Source organism: Hyaena hyaena, unplaced genomic scaffold, assembly GCF_003009895.1.
Source record: "Hyaena hyaena isolate Hyena2069 unplaced genomic scaffold, ASM300989v1 scaffold_1560, whole genome shotgun sequence".
Taxonomy (NCBI): domain Eukaryota; kingdom Metazoa; phylum Chordata; class Mammalia; order Carnivora; family Hyaenidae; genus Hyaena; species Hyaena hyaena.
The window spans coordinates 77477-90757 of NW_024082180.1; the positions used below are offsets into that span (position 1 = coordinate 77477).

General features: G+C 44.7%; 1 pseudogene; it reads right to left on the bottom strand.

Annotated features, from left to right (window-relative positions):
- Positions 1 to 9969: 9969 nt before the first annotated feature.
- Positions 9970 to 10576, bottom strand: LOC120225979 (annotated as a pseudogene).
- Between the last annotated feature and the right edge of the window lie 2705 nt (positions 10577 to 13281).

A 13281-nucleotide genomic window follows, 5' to 3' on the forward strand; every position in this document is an offset into this window, starting at 1 on the left:
AGAAACTATATAGTCCAATTTCTCCTGAGAGAAAAAGATGAAAAGGTCGGTAGGTGTAGAATTTGCATCTACAGAATGGACTAGATGTGACTGTTTAAGCAAGCTGGTAACTAATCAGGTCAGTTTCTGGGTAAAAGAGAAAAAGGAAAAAAAAGAAAAAAGAAAAAAAAAGGAGGGCAGCTCTCTGGCAGTGATGGGCATGGTGTGATCCACTGCCTCAGGCGGGAGCTCTGCCTTGGTGGTTGTGGGGAGGAGTGTGGCGGTGCTCCAGTTCCTTCTTGAACCAATCGCTGCACCTCGCTTTTCTGGGTGTGTAAACTCCCGGTCCCAGGGGCGCAGCCAAGTGGGTTATGCTCTTCAACCCTGGCCAGGCCTAGATTCCATGTCCCAGTCCCTGCGCCCCACTGAAATTGCCATAGACACAACCTAGCAGGCGATGCCCTCGGGGTAATTCCAAGCCTCTTGCCTAGCCCTGGGGGTGGAGCCAGAATCGCTGCTCCCTTCTCCTCCCGGTCGGGTTGGGAGCAAGGACGGGATTTGCCTGTGGGGCGCGCAGGCCCGCTGGAGAGCGGGAAACCTGGTCCCTCTGTATATTGTCACCTGAAACAGGAACTCTCAGGCAAATTTCCCAGTTTTTTGTTTCTTTTAAAATCATTTTTATTTATTTCTAGGAGAGAGAGAGAGACAGCGTGAGCAGGGGAGGGTCAGAGAGAGAGGGAGATACAGAATCCAAAGCAGGCTTCAGGCTCTGAACTGGCAGTTATCACAGAGCCCGACGCGGGGCTCGAACCCATGAACCGCAGATCATGACCTAAGCGAAAGTTGGACGCTTAACCGACTAAGCCACCCAGGCGCCCCACAAATTTCCCAGTTTTAAGCCCTTCGCCTTCCCTCTAGAGTTCAGATCAGCCAGGAGCGCGGAGGTACACGTGCAATTCCTCCAGGTATCCAGCTGAGCCAGGAGCACAAAGGAGCGGTGCTCACGCGCACAGCCCCTTCCGGACGAGTTGGCGTACGGGGACCTGGTGCTCAGGGATTTGGCGCACACGGTCCTTCTGTACCCTGAGCGGAGGTTTTTCTGTTTCCCAGCGACAGGGACCGTGTCTTGAGTAGTTTCGGACACTCTCTTTCCCCTCTCACTCCCCGCAGAGGGGGATCGCCCCCGCCCCTGTGAGTCTCAGATCACGGCCTGATTTTATCTTCCCCAGTTTGCACTCATGTTAAAAGGATTTCTCAGTGGATTCTGTGTCCTTTTTCTCCAAATCCCTTGGGTTCTGTAAAGTTTCCTATGGATTTAGATCTTTTCCGTGTGAGTTATGGGGGTGAGTGAAATGCAAGGAGCTCCCTACTTCTCTGCCATCTTGCCCCTCCTACTATCTCTTGTTAATTTTGAAAGCTTGTTATGCACTCTGCCCCGTGGGTTCTTGTATATTAAAGAGGCGCTTTGACTGCCCAGGGCCTGTCTGTTAAAGAAGTGTTCTTTGATTGGTATCTCTTGGTCCCTCTTGTTGAGACTTGGTTATTTTATTTCCCTACTTGTAGTGGTATTTGGGACTCTCCACCCTGTGTCCTTTGGCTTGTTTCTTGAGGTAGCCCTGGAAAAGAAAACAGGCAGACAACCACTCAGGGAACAAAAGTACAGAAACGCACAGACAAATCCAATAAACATGGAAGCCGAAATGAAAAAGAAAAAAAAAAAAGGAGAGGGGATAAAAAAAAGGGAAAAAATGAGGAAGGAGGAAAGACTAATAATAAAAATAAAAATTAATAAAAAATTGAAACATGAAGAAAAGATAAAAGAAAAAGCCAAAAATACAAATGACAATCTAACGCATAAAACCAGAATTCCCAGCTACAGATAAAGAGCCAGTTGTATGCGGTGTTAATGGAAGAGCATATACGAAGAGAGAAATGATAGGGCGGGGAGGAAGCAAAATTGGAAATGAGATGACCAGGCAGAGAGTCTAAGAGGCTTGATTCAGAGGGAGAAATCGTAGAATATGTTTAGACGTGATGTTAAAAGAATGAAGGTATACTCAGAGAAACTATATAGTCTGTTTACCCCAGAGAGAGAGAGAAAGGTAGTGGTTGAAGTGTGGAGTGTACATCTAGAGAATGGATTAAATTTAATGTTTAGGGCAACCAGTGACCAAAGTGCCCAGTCCAGCAGAGAGGAAGGTTACAGATGAGCAAAGGGAGATTGTATCCGAATAGAAATAATTATCTAGTATTAATCATGGCAGGGCCTACATATTGGTCTTGCCCTAGGCTCAGGAAAAAAAAAAAACCAGCTTTCTGGTGGGGATGGGCGTAGTTTGTTGTAGGCAGGTCTCACCCCCACTGTGTCCTGCTGGCTGCTCCATGAGGCCCCACCTTGGTGTCTGTGGGGAGAAAAATGGCACTGCCCCAATCCCTTCTCAACTAATCTTTGCAAATCACTCATTTGGGACAGATCTCCCTGTACTGTGGACGTAGCCAAGGTGGGCTGAATTCTATGCCCCATGCCCTGCCTCGATTCCAGGTCCCAGTCGGCAAGCTTTGTTTATACCGCCTTAAACATATTCCAGCAGGTCGCTGCCTCCTTACTGCTGTGGGTTGAGTGGGGGGTGGGGGAATTGTTGCAGCCTCAGATCTGCCGGGGTCAAGCAGTGGTACAACTTGGGGTCCGATGCCTCTGCGCCAGCGAGGGCCAGTCTCGTGAACTCAGGTTCGGTCTGTAGCGTCCACATTGGCATGGGCTCAACCGGGGTACTCAGCCTGGACCTCGGCCTCCCCGTTCCCGGGCGTCCCTGGGGAAAGCAGCCCTAGGCCCATAGTGTCCACACTGCCGCCATGGATGGTGCCGGGACCGGGGGCTCCTAGTTCCAAGTCAGCACTCCAGCCAGAACTAAAAAACACTCTCTTTCCAAGTTGAGGTTTTTCTCTTCTCCAGGGACAGTTTTATGAGCAGTCTCAGCTTCTCCTTCCTTTCCCCTTGAATTGAGGCAGCTCACCAAGGCTCACCGCATCTGTACTCAAGCCTGGTTCCCTCCCCTCCCTCCATATCTCCAGTTCCTGTGCCCCTTTTATCTTCCCCACTTTGACTCACGCACTCATGAGGTTTCTTTTCCAGTGTATTCTGTCTCTTTCTCTTCCCAAACTCCTGTGGCTCAGTGTCCTATGACTTCAGGCCTTCTCTGTTTGAGAGATGGGTGCAAGCGAAATGCACGGAGCTCCCTACTTCTCTGCTGTCTTGCTGGCACTTCTGTCTCTTTATCCTTATATTTTGCCAGTTTCGCTATATGTCATAGTGAAAGATCAATTCAAGTTACATCTGAGGGGAGTTCTCTGTGGCTCTTGGATATCAATATCTATTTCTTTCTCCAGATTGGGTAAGTTCCCAGCTATAATTGCTGAAGTTCCCCTTCAGCCCCTTTCTCTCTCTTCTTTTTCTTCTAGAATTCCTATGATTCGGATATTGTTCCATTTGACTGCATCACTTAGTTCTCGGATTCTCCTTTCGTGCTCCTGGATCAATCTGTCTTTTTCTCGGCTTCCTCTTTTTCTATAATTGTGTCTTGTAGTTCACCTATTGTCCTCTCTGCCTCGTCAATCCATGCAGTGGCTGCCTCCATTTTATTATGCACCTCATTTATAGCATATTTAATTCATCACAAGTATTTTAAAGGTCCATAATCTTTGTAGCAATGGCATCTCTAGTGTCTTCTGTGCCTTTTTCAGGCCAAGCAATTAATTTTATGACTATTGTTCTAAGTTCTTGGTCAGTTATGTTGCTTATATCTGTTTTGACATTCTTTACCTATCACTTCTTCCTGGAAGTTCTGTAGAGTAGAGTTCTTCTGTTTCATCATTTCGATTAGCTTTCTGTCTCTTGTAAGTTTTAAAATCTTGCTATGTGCTCTGCACTTGCAAGTACTGGTATATGAAATGAGGCTCATAGACTGTCTAGGGTCTGTCCGTTCAGGAAGTGTTCTTTGCATGGTGTTCCTTGGTCTCTCTTGTTGAGACTTTGGTTATTTTATTTCCTTACTCACAGTGATATTTGGGACTCTCCACTTTGGCTTTTTTCTTGAGGTCGCCCGGGAAAGGAAAAAAGACATAGAAACAGGGAACAAAATAACGCAAACACACAAACAAATCAAACAAGCAAACCAAAAGGAAACAAAAATCTAAAAGAACAAAAACAAAAACTATTAAACAAAAGGACAGTCTAAAAGCACGAAACCAGAATCCCAGCTACGAATAAGGAGCAAGGTGGAGGCAGTGCTGATGGAAGAGCATCTACTAAGAGAGAAATGCCAGGTGTGAAGAGAAAGAGAAATTGAACATTGACCAGGCAGAGGGACTAAAAGTCTTAATTCAGATAGAGAAAAAGGAGAATATGGTAGGAGGCGAGAAGGAAAAAAAAAAAAAAAAGAAGAAGAAGATAATGTTATCCAGAGAAATTATATAGTCTGATTATTTCAGAGATAGAGAAAGGAAGGTAACGATGAAGATAGATCCTGCATCAAGAGAATGGATTATATATGCCTGTTTCAGCAAACCTATAACAGAATACAGGGTCCTGAGGAAGGAGGAGATAAGAATGAGAATGGGGAGAATCTATCTGAATAGTGAGAATTGATCTAGAGTTCATCATGGCAGTGCGTCAGTTCTGATCTTAGGAGAGGGGCTGTTTCTGTATCCAGGCTCCAGTAACAAAGCAGCTACCCAGCGCAGATGGGCATGGTTTGGTGTAGGCGGGTGTCACCTCCACTGTGGTTCCCCTGGGCCCCGCCTTGGTGGGTGTGGGGAGAAAATCGGTGACCTCCCAGTCCCTTCTTGAACCGGTCGTTGCAAATCACTCTTTTGTGTCTGATCTCACTATGCTAAGGGAGCATTTAAGGTTGTCTGTGTTCTTTATTCCGCATCCAGCTTCATTTCTTGATCTTATTCAGTGTGCATTAATGATATCGTCTGAAGTGTCAACCCACAAGCCCCCACCCTTCATATCAGGGTATCGAAGAGGGGAATAATTTTGCCTGATGCCAACTCTGACCGCAATCCCTTGCATACCGTGTATCCTGGAGGGAGTTTCTGGATCAGGGCACCCAACCTAAAGAAAACTCCGCAGTCAGAGATAGGATATCTCTCTGAAAGCCCTGCAGTTAGAAATGGGATGGTAGGATCCCTCTCTGTCCTGAGCCGAGTTTTTCTCTTCTCTGGGGACTGTTCTAAGATTCCCCAGCCGCTCTTTCTCTTCATTTTGACTCTCCACAGATGGGGCTCCCTCCCCTCCGTGCCTCCATATCCTGGCTCATTTTTATCTTCTCCAGTTCTCAATCACGCACCTATGAGGCTGTCTTCCTAGTGGACTGTGTCTCCTTTCCTCCCAGACTCTTGGGATTCAGAGTCCTTTGGCTTCAGCCCTTCTTTGTTTGAGAGATGCAGGCGGGAAGTACGGAACTCCCTATTTCTCTGCCATCTTGCCCCTCCCATTTAGTATCTTTTTCGTAAATCCACTTTGATACCCTATTTCTTTTGATTGGAGCATTTTACCCATTTACAGTGATTATTGATAGATATAAACAGTGCCAATGTGTTACCTCTAAAGCGATTGTTTCTGGGAGCGCCTCAGTGTCTCAGTTGGCTGGGCAACCGAATTCAGCTCAGGTCATGATAACGGTTCGTGGGTTCGAGCCCCGCATCGGGCTCTGTGCTGACACGTAGCTCAGAGCCTGGAACCTGTTTCAGATTCTGTGCTTCCCTCTCTCTCTGACCCTCCCCTGTTCTCTCTCTCTCAGAAATAAATGAAATGTTTAAAAACTAGTCATTGATTCTGGAGATTTTCTCTGTTTCTTTCTAGTCTTTATTGCTTTTAGTCTCCCTTTCCCACTCACAGAATCCCCCTGAAGATTTCTTGCAGGGCTAATTTAGAGAGCATGAACTCCTTTGGTTTTTGTTTGTCTGGGAAAGTCTACCTTTCCTTCTATCTGAATGACAGCCTTACTGGGTAAAGTGTTCCTGGATGCATATTTTTCAATTGAGCATGTTGAGGTTGACACTCCTTTCTGGCCTGAAAGTTTCTGTGGAGAGATCTGCCACAATCTTTTCTTTTCTTTTCTTTCCTTTTTTCTTTTCTTTTCTTTTTTTTACAAATAGTTTATTGTCAAGTTGGTTTCCATATAACACCCCGTGCTCATCCCCACAAGTGTCGTCCTCCATGCGCATCTCCCCCCCACACACACACCCATGAGTCCTCAGTTTGTTCTCAGGATTCAAGAGTCATTCATGGTTTGCCTCCCTCCCCCTCCCCCACTATTTCCCCCCTTCTTCTTCCCCTTGTTCCTCCATTAAGTTCCTCCTAATCCTCCTATAGGTGCAAACATATGGTATTTTCCTTCTCTGCCTGACTTATTTCGCTCAGCATAACACCCTCAAGGTCCATCCATGTTGCTACACATGGCCAGACTTCATTCTTTCTCATTGCCATGTAGTATTCATCGTATAGATAAACCACATCTTCTTTTCTACCTTCCTTTATTAGTTAAGTTCTTTTGTTGTGCCGCTTTTAGGGATTTTCTTTATCTGTATATTTTGCCAGTTTTACTATGAAATGTCTCAGTGTTGGCACGCTTTTGTTGATTTTGATGGAACTTCTCTATTCCTCCTAGATGTGGACGTCTGTTTTCTACCCAGTTTGTGGAAATTTTCCACGATCATTCACCCAGATAACACTTCTTCCCTTTTCCCCATCTCTTCTTCTTCTGGGACTCCTTTGAAAAGAATGTTCTTACACTTTATGTAGTTGCTAGTTCCCTAAGTGTGATGTCATATTTTAATGTTCCTCTTCTTTCCTTCTTCTTTCCCCCCATAATTTTTTCTTCTATCACTTGCTCATTCATCTGCTTCTTTCAGCCTTGAGGTCACGATATACAATCAGTTTTGCATCTCAGTTACAGCATTTTTAAAATTTCAGCCTGACTTGTTTTTCGGTCTTTTCTATCTGCTGTAAGGGTATCCCTCATGTCTTCTATGCTTTCCTCAAGCACACCTAGTATCCTTATGATAGTTTTAAAAAATTCTGTTTGAGGCATATTACTAATATGTGGTTTAGTTACATCCCTGGCAATGACCATTTATTGTTTTTCTTTTAGGAGGAATTTCTCCATTATGGCATATGTCTATGTCTCTGCGTTCCTCTGTGTTTTAGAAAATCTTGTTATGTTTTCTGCTTCTATAGCAGTGTCTTTACTAAGAAGAGTTCACATACTGGCCTGACATTTCAGAAAGCATTTCTTTAAAATGAGCAAATCAGAGAACTCTAGATGCTGGCGAGGATGTGGAGAAACGGGCACCCTCCTACACTGTTGGTGGGAATGTAAACTGGTACAGCCCCTCTGGAAAACAGTGTGGAGGTTCCTCAGGAAACTAACAATAGAACTCCCCTTTGACCCAGCAATAGCACTGCTAGGAATTTACCCAAGGGATACAGAAATGCTGAGGCATAGGAGCACATGTACCCCAATGTTCATAGCAGCACTCTCCACAATAGCTAAAATATGGAAAGAGCCTAAGTGTCCATCAACAGATGAATGGATCAAGAAGATGTGGTTTATCTATACCATGGAATACTACATGGCAATGAGAAAGAATGAAATCTGGCCATGTGTAGCAACATGGATGGACCTTGAGGGTGTTATGCTGAGCGAAATAAGTCAGGCAGAGAAGGACAAATATCATATGTTTGCACGTATAGGAGGATTAGGAGGAACTTGACGGAGGAACAAGGGGGAGAAGAAGGGCGGAAATGGTGGGGGAAAGGGAGAGAGGCAAACCATGAGAGACTCTTGAATGCTGACAAAAACTGAGGACTGATGGATGTGGGGGGGAGGGGAGATGGGCATGGAGGAGGGCACTTTGGGGATGAGCACTGAGTGTTATGTGGAAAGTAATTTGAGAATAAACTATTTGTAAAAATAATAATAATAATAATACCTCTCCAAAGGAAAAAAAAAAAAGAAAGCATTTCTTGTGTGTGTTGTGTGCACAGTGCTCTCGTGTATTGGCTGCCCTGTCATTCAGGTCAGTCCTCTGCAGTTTCTCCTTGCTTCCAGTGGGGAGTGTATGGACCTTGTCCACAGTGTTGTAAGATTTAACTAGGTGAATTTGGTCTTCTTGTTAAGAATCTAATTCACATTTCTTCTAGGACTGAGCTCTGCCTCACTATGGGTCAGTAGACTTGGTGAGTGTGGGGGTTTATTCTGGTCTTTGCGGGGAGGGGGGCACTGTTGCTCTGTTTTCCAGGCACTCTTTCCCTAGTAAGGAAGCACCTTACTAGGTGGGGTGGAAGCTGTTGGGGTGGGAAGCCGTGGGGTGGGGGAAGGCTTGGTGTTCGTGGCTCAGCTTCCACTGGGGCACGCTGGGATGTTCACTGAAGTTTGTTCATGCTGATTGGTGGGAGGAAATATTGACATCAGCCCACTCTCTAGTCCCTGGAGATGGAGTTCCCACCCGCCCCTGATCAGGAAGCCCTCACAAAGAGAGATCAATCTGCACTTGTGGGTCCCAGACTTCGGTCCGAACCCTCCCTTCACCCTGTCGTGTCCAAGCCATATGCCCACCTGGCGGCACAGTAACTTTATGTTTTATTTCAGGAACTCTATCTGGGTTTGAAAACTCGAAATGTATGAACTCAATATGACAGGGAGCCCCACATATCCTCTGGGAGAGGGTCTTGTGCTGTGGCTGGAACTGGTTTGTCCCAGGAGAGCAGTTGCCTGAACACCTGGGGGCTTGGAGGTCATAGTGACAGACAACACGAAGCCAGCATCCAGTGAGCTGCTCTCAGCAGGGGCTCCTATACTAGTGAACAGGGCAGTGCGGTGGTGCCTGTCAGCTCTCCTGCTGATGAGAGGCGGTGCCACCTCTCCCAGATGCACTCCAGGAAGAGACTGTCTCTTCCCATGTGATTCAGGTGATCCTCAGACCTCAGTACTTCCTATGGGCCTCTGTCCTCCTTTTCCACAAAGGCACTGATATGCCCACCTGACTCCACCCAGCGATGGCAGGGGCTTCTGGGTCTTCAGTCTTTTAGCTGCACGTTTGCAGAAGGTTGACTCGTCATGGTTAACTTTCTGTGTCATCTTGACTCCGTCTTGGGTACCCTGATTAACCATTGTTTCTGTGGATGTCTGTGATGTGTTTCGAGAAGAGATTGGCATTTCCATCCATGCTTTCTGTCTGCATGGGCATCACCCACTCCATTAAGGTTCTGAATAGAATCCAATGCAGAGGGAGGAAGAATTCCCTCATTTCTACTTCCCGCGTGCATGTTTGAGCTGGACCATTGGTCTCCTCCCACCCTGTTCTGAGAGTTACATCACCAAGTCCCCATGTTCTCAGACTAGACACTAGCTCAGAATGAGACGAGAATTACACCACTGGTTTTCCTGGGTCTCCAGCTTGTGATTGTAGATCATGGACTTCTCAACCTATGTAATCATGTTAACCAATGTTCTTAGGGTTCTGTTCCCCAGGAGATGATTTATTTCTTGTTTAGAGTAATTGAATAAAGCTGTAAGCCATTCAAAGTCCTGAGTAACAAGGTGCCATGAAGGAAGTGTCCTGTTGTTTGACTGGGACCAGAGCTGGATGAGGAAAATGAGGACTTGTGGGGTCCGTGGTCCTAGCCGCACAGTCGGTGCATCTGGGATCCTGTAAAGGTTCAGCTGTTGTGCCTCAGGATACCTGTAATCCAATCTATTTAGGGACACGAGGAAGCAAGTGCAAACAACTGTGTCTTTTGTGCATGTTAGTGTAGTTTTCCCATGACAACAAAGTTTCTAATACAGAGAGTGAATAGGTAAGCACAGAATCATGTGTCCAGAGAGGCTCCCTGGGGGAAACTGCTGTGTGGAAAGGAAGCCCCAGACCCTGACAGGAAACCTGCCCTTAACCTCCATTTGCACCTGCTCCAAGGAATAGAAATCAGAATTGTGAGGAGTGTGCGCCCCCTGGTGGTGCTGATCCTCTTCTACACGGAGGTTTGTGTCTGGGCTCACACTGACTCCTCACTGTGTCTCTCCCACAGAAATACTTGGCCCTGTCTTCGACTCTCAGGTTGTTCATCTGTAGATCCACTGTGTTCTTGGCGTTGTCTGGAGATGGTGAATCGGCCCTTCACGGAGTCTGCGTAGCTTGTGCTACTCCCATCATAGCTAATATATCCAACCCACTCCAGCTCCTTCCCTGGAGCCTGGCGGACCGAGCTCATGTCATAGCTACTGAAGGTGAATCCGGAGGCTGCACAGGAGAGTCTCAGGGACCCTCCAGGCTTCACCAGGCCTCCCCAAGACTCCACCAGCTGCACCTCACACTGGACACCTGCAGACACAAGACATCCTGGTCAGGAAACTGTCACATATGTAGTGTTTCTCTCACTCATATCCATTCACACACTCAGTGTCTCTTGTTCACCATGAATTACCTTTTAAAACGGCAACAAGGAAAGCCCAGCGAAGCATAAACTCCATGGTGAGGTGTCTGTGTTCTGTCCTGATCACAGAATGGGAACACCTGGGACTCCCGGGGCTGGGGCTCCTCTCCCAGCTGCAGGGTTGGGGCTGGGCCGGTTTAATCAGCACAGGTAGTGCCCTATTTGCATATCTTCTGACTATATATCAAAGTCCAGACTTAGATTGGATTCTTTAAAATAGAACGACGGGGTTAAAGAGGCACTTATAGGTCATTTTGTGTAGATGGCATTGTGACAGTATGAATAAACCGAATCTGTGAACATAGTTAGGGTTAGGGCAGGTGTGTATTTTTGCATGTCTTTCATCAACATAGGTCATTTACACTATACAAGTATTTTACATACTTTCTGAAGTTTAGTCCAGAAACTTTGTTCTGTACCATTTTAATTTGTATAACTTTGTTTAATCTTTGCATATACTATCATACTAGTTTGTGGAATCATAGCTCTTTTTGTTCTTCATTTTGTATCCTACACTTTTCCTATTCTTAAAATTGGTTCTAATATTTTTTTATGGTGTCTCTAGTGTTTTGTTATGTTTACGATCATGCCACCTGCAAAGAGGTAACTTTTCTACCTTCTCACTGAATTAAATGTTTTGTTAAAAGTTTATTTATTTATTTATTTATTTACTTATTTAATAGTTTACTGTCTAATTGGTTTCCTATACAACACCCAGTGCTCATCCCCACAAGTGCCCTCCTCCATAACTTTCAACCCCCATTACCTCCCCTCTACACCTGTCTGTCCTCAGTTTGTTCTCAGCATTCAATAGTCTCTCATGGCGTTCATCCCTCCCTCTCCCCCACTATTTCTCCCCTTCTTCTCCCCCATGGTCCTCCGTTCAGTTCCTCCTCATCCTCCTATACGTGCAAACATATGGTAGCTGTCCTCTGCCTGGCTTATTTCACTCAGCAGAACACCCTCAAATTCCATCCATGTTGCTACAAATGGACAGATTTCATGCTTTCTCATTCCCATGTAGTATTCCATTGTATACTGTACTGCCTAATTTTTCTGGGAACATCTTCCAGTTGTTGTAGCAGAAAGCATTTCCCTTCTTTGCTTCTGGGTTTTCACACGGCCTAAGGATTCAATGGGCATAAGATAGATCTACATGAGAGAATATATTTTATTTCACAAGTGCATGCGCTTCCTAATAATATGACAACCAGAGAATGAACAAAGTGGGTAGCACTTGTGACTTTCAGACAACAAAACATTGAATTTGTAAAAAGTTAAAGCAAAGGTGTGGTTTTGGGTTACTAAATTAGTCACCACGTAACTAAGGTTGTTCGCACAACATTCATGTCCTTAAGTTCCCTATTCTGGTGCTAAGGGTGGTTCTTCCGTCCTCGGAGAAGGGAAGGGAGTTTTCCCAAGGGAGATTTATTTCCTGCTATCAGGGACAAAGAAGGATCCAAGTGTCCTTTGACTGAGTATTTGTTTTTTTTTAAAAAAAAATTTTTTGTTCTGTGAGTGAATTATTTTTTATTTTATTTTTTTACAAATAGTTTATTATCAAGTTGGTTTCCATATAACACCCAGTGCTTTCATAATACAGATCTTTTGTATCCTTGGTTAGGTTTATTCCTAGGTATTTTATGGTTTTTTGTGCAATTGTGAATGGGATCAGCTTCTTGATTTCTCTTTTTGTTGCTTCATTGTTGGTGTATAAAAATGCAACCGATTTTTGTACGTTGATTCTGTACCCTGCAACTTGGATAAATTCTTGGATCAGTTCTAGTAGGCTTCTGGTGGAGTCTGTCGGGTTTTCTATGTAGAGTATCATGTCGTCTGCGAAGAGTGAAAGTTTGACTTCCTCTTTGCCAATTCTGATGCGTTTGATTTCCTTTTTTTGTCTGATGGCTGATGCTAGGACTTCCAGCACTATGTTAAACAACAGTGGTGAGAGTGGACGTCCCTGTCGTGTTCCTGATCTCAGGGGAAAGCTCTCAGTTTTTCCCCGTTGAGGATGATGTTAGCTGAAGGCTTCTCATAGATGGCTTTTATGATGTTTAAGTAAGTTCCTTCTGTCCCAACTCTCTCTAGAGTCTTTATTAAGAAGGGATGCTGTATTTTGTCAAATGCTTTTTCTGCATCTATCGACAGGATCATATGGTTTTTATCTTTTCTTTTGTTGATGTGATGTATCACATTGATTGATTTGCGAATGTTGAACCAGCCCTGTAACCCAGGAATGAATCCCACTTGATCTTGGTGGATAATTCTTTTTATGTGCTGTTGAATTCGATTTGCAAGTATCTTGTTGAGAATTTTTGCATCCGTATTCATCAAGGATATTGGCCTGTAGTTCTCTTTTCTTGCTGGATCTCTGTCTGGCTTGGGAATCAGAGTGATGCTGGGTTCATAAAATGAGTCTAGGAGTTTTCCTTCCTTTCTTTTTTGGAATAGCTTGAGAATAATGGGTATTAATTCTGTTTTAAACGTCTGGTAGAATTCCCTGGGAAATCCATCTGGTCCTGGGCTCTTATTTGTTGTGAGATTTTTGATCACTGATTCGAGTTCCTCACTAGTTATGGGTCTGTTCAGATTTCCTACCTCTTCCCGTGTGAATTTTGGTAGTGGGTGTGCATTTAGGAATTTTTCCATTTCTTCTAAGTTGTCCAATTTGTTGGCATATAGTTTTTCATAGTATTCCCTGATCATTGCCTGTATTTCTGAGGGGTTGGTTGTAATAATTCCATTTTCATTCATGATTTTGTCTATTTGGGTGCTCTCTCTTTTCTTTTTGAGAAGCCTGG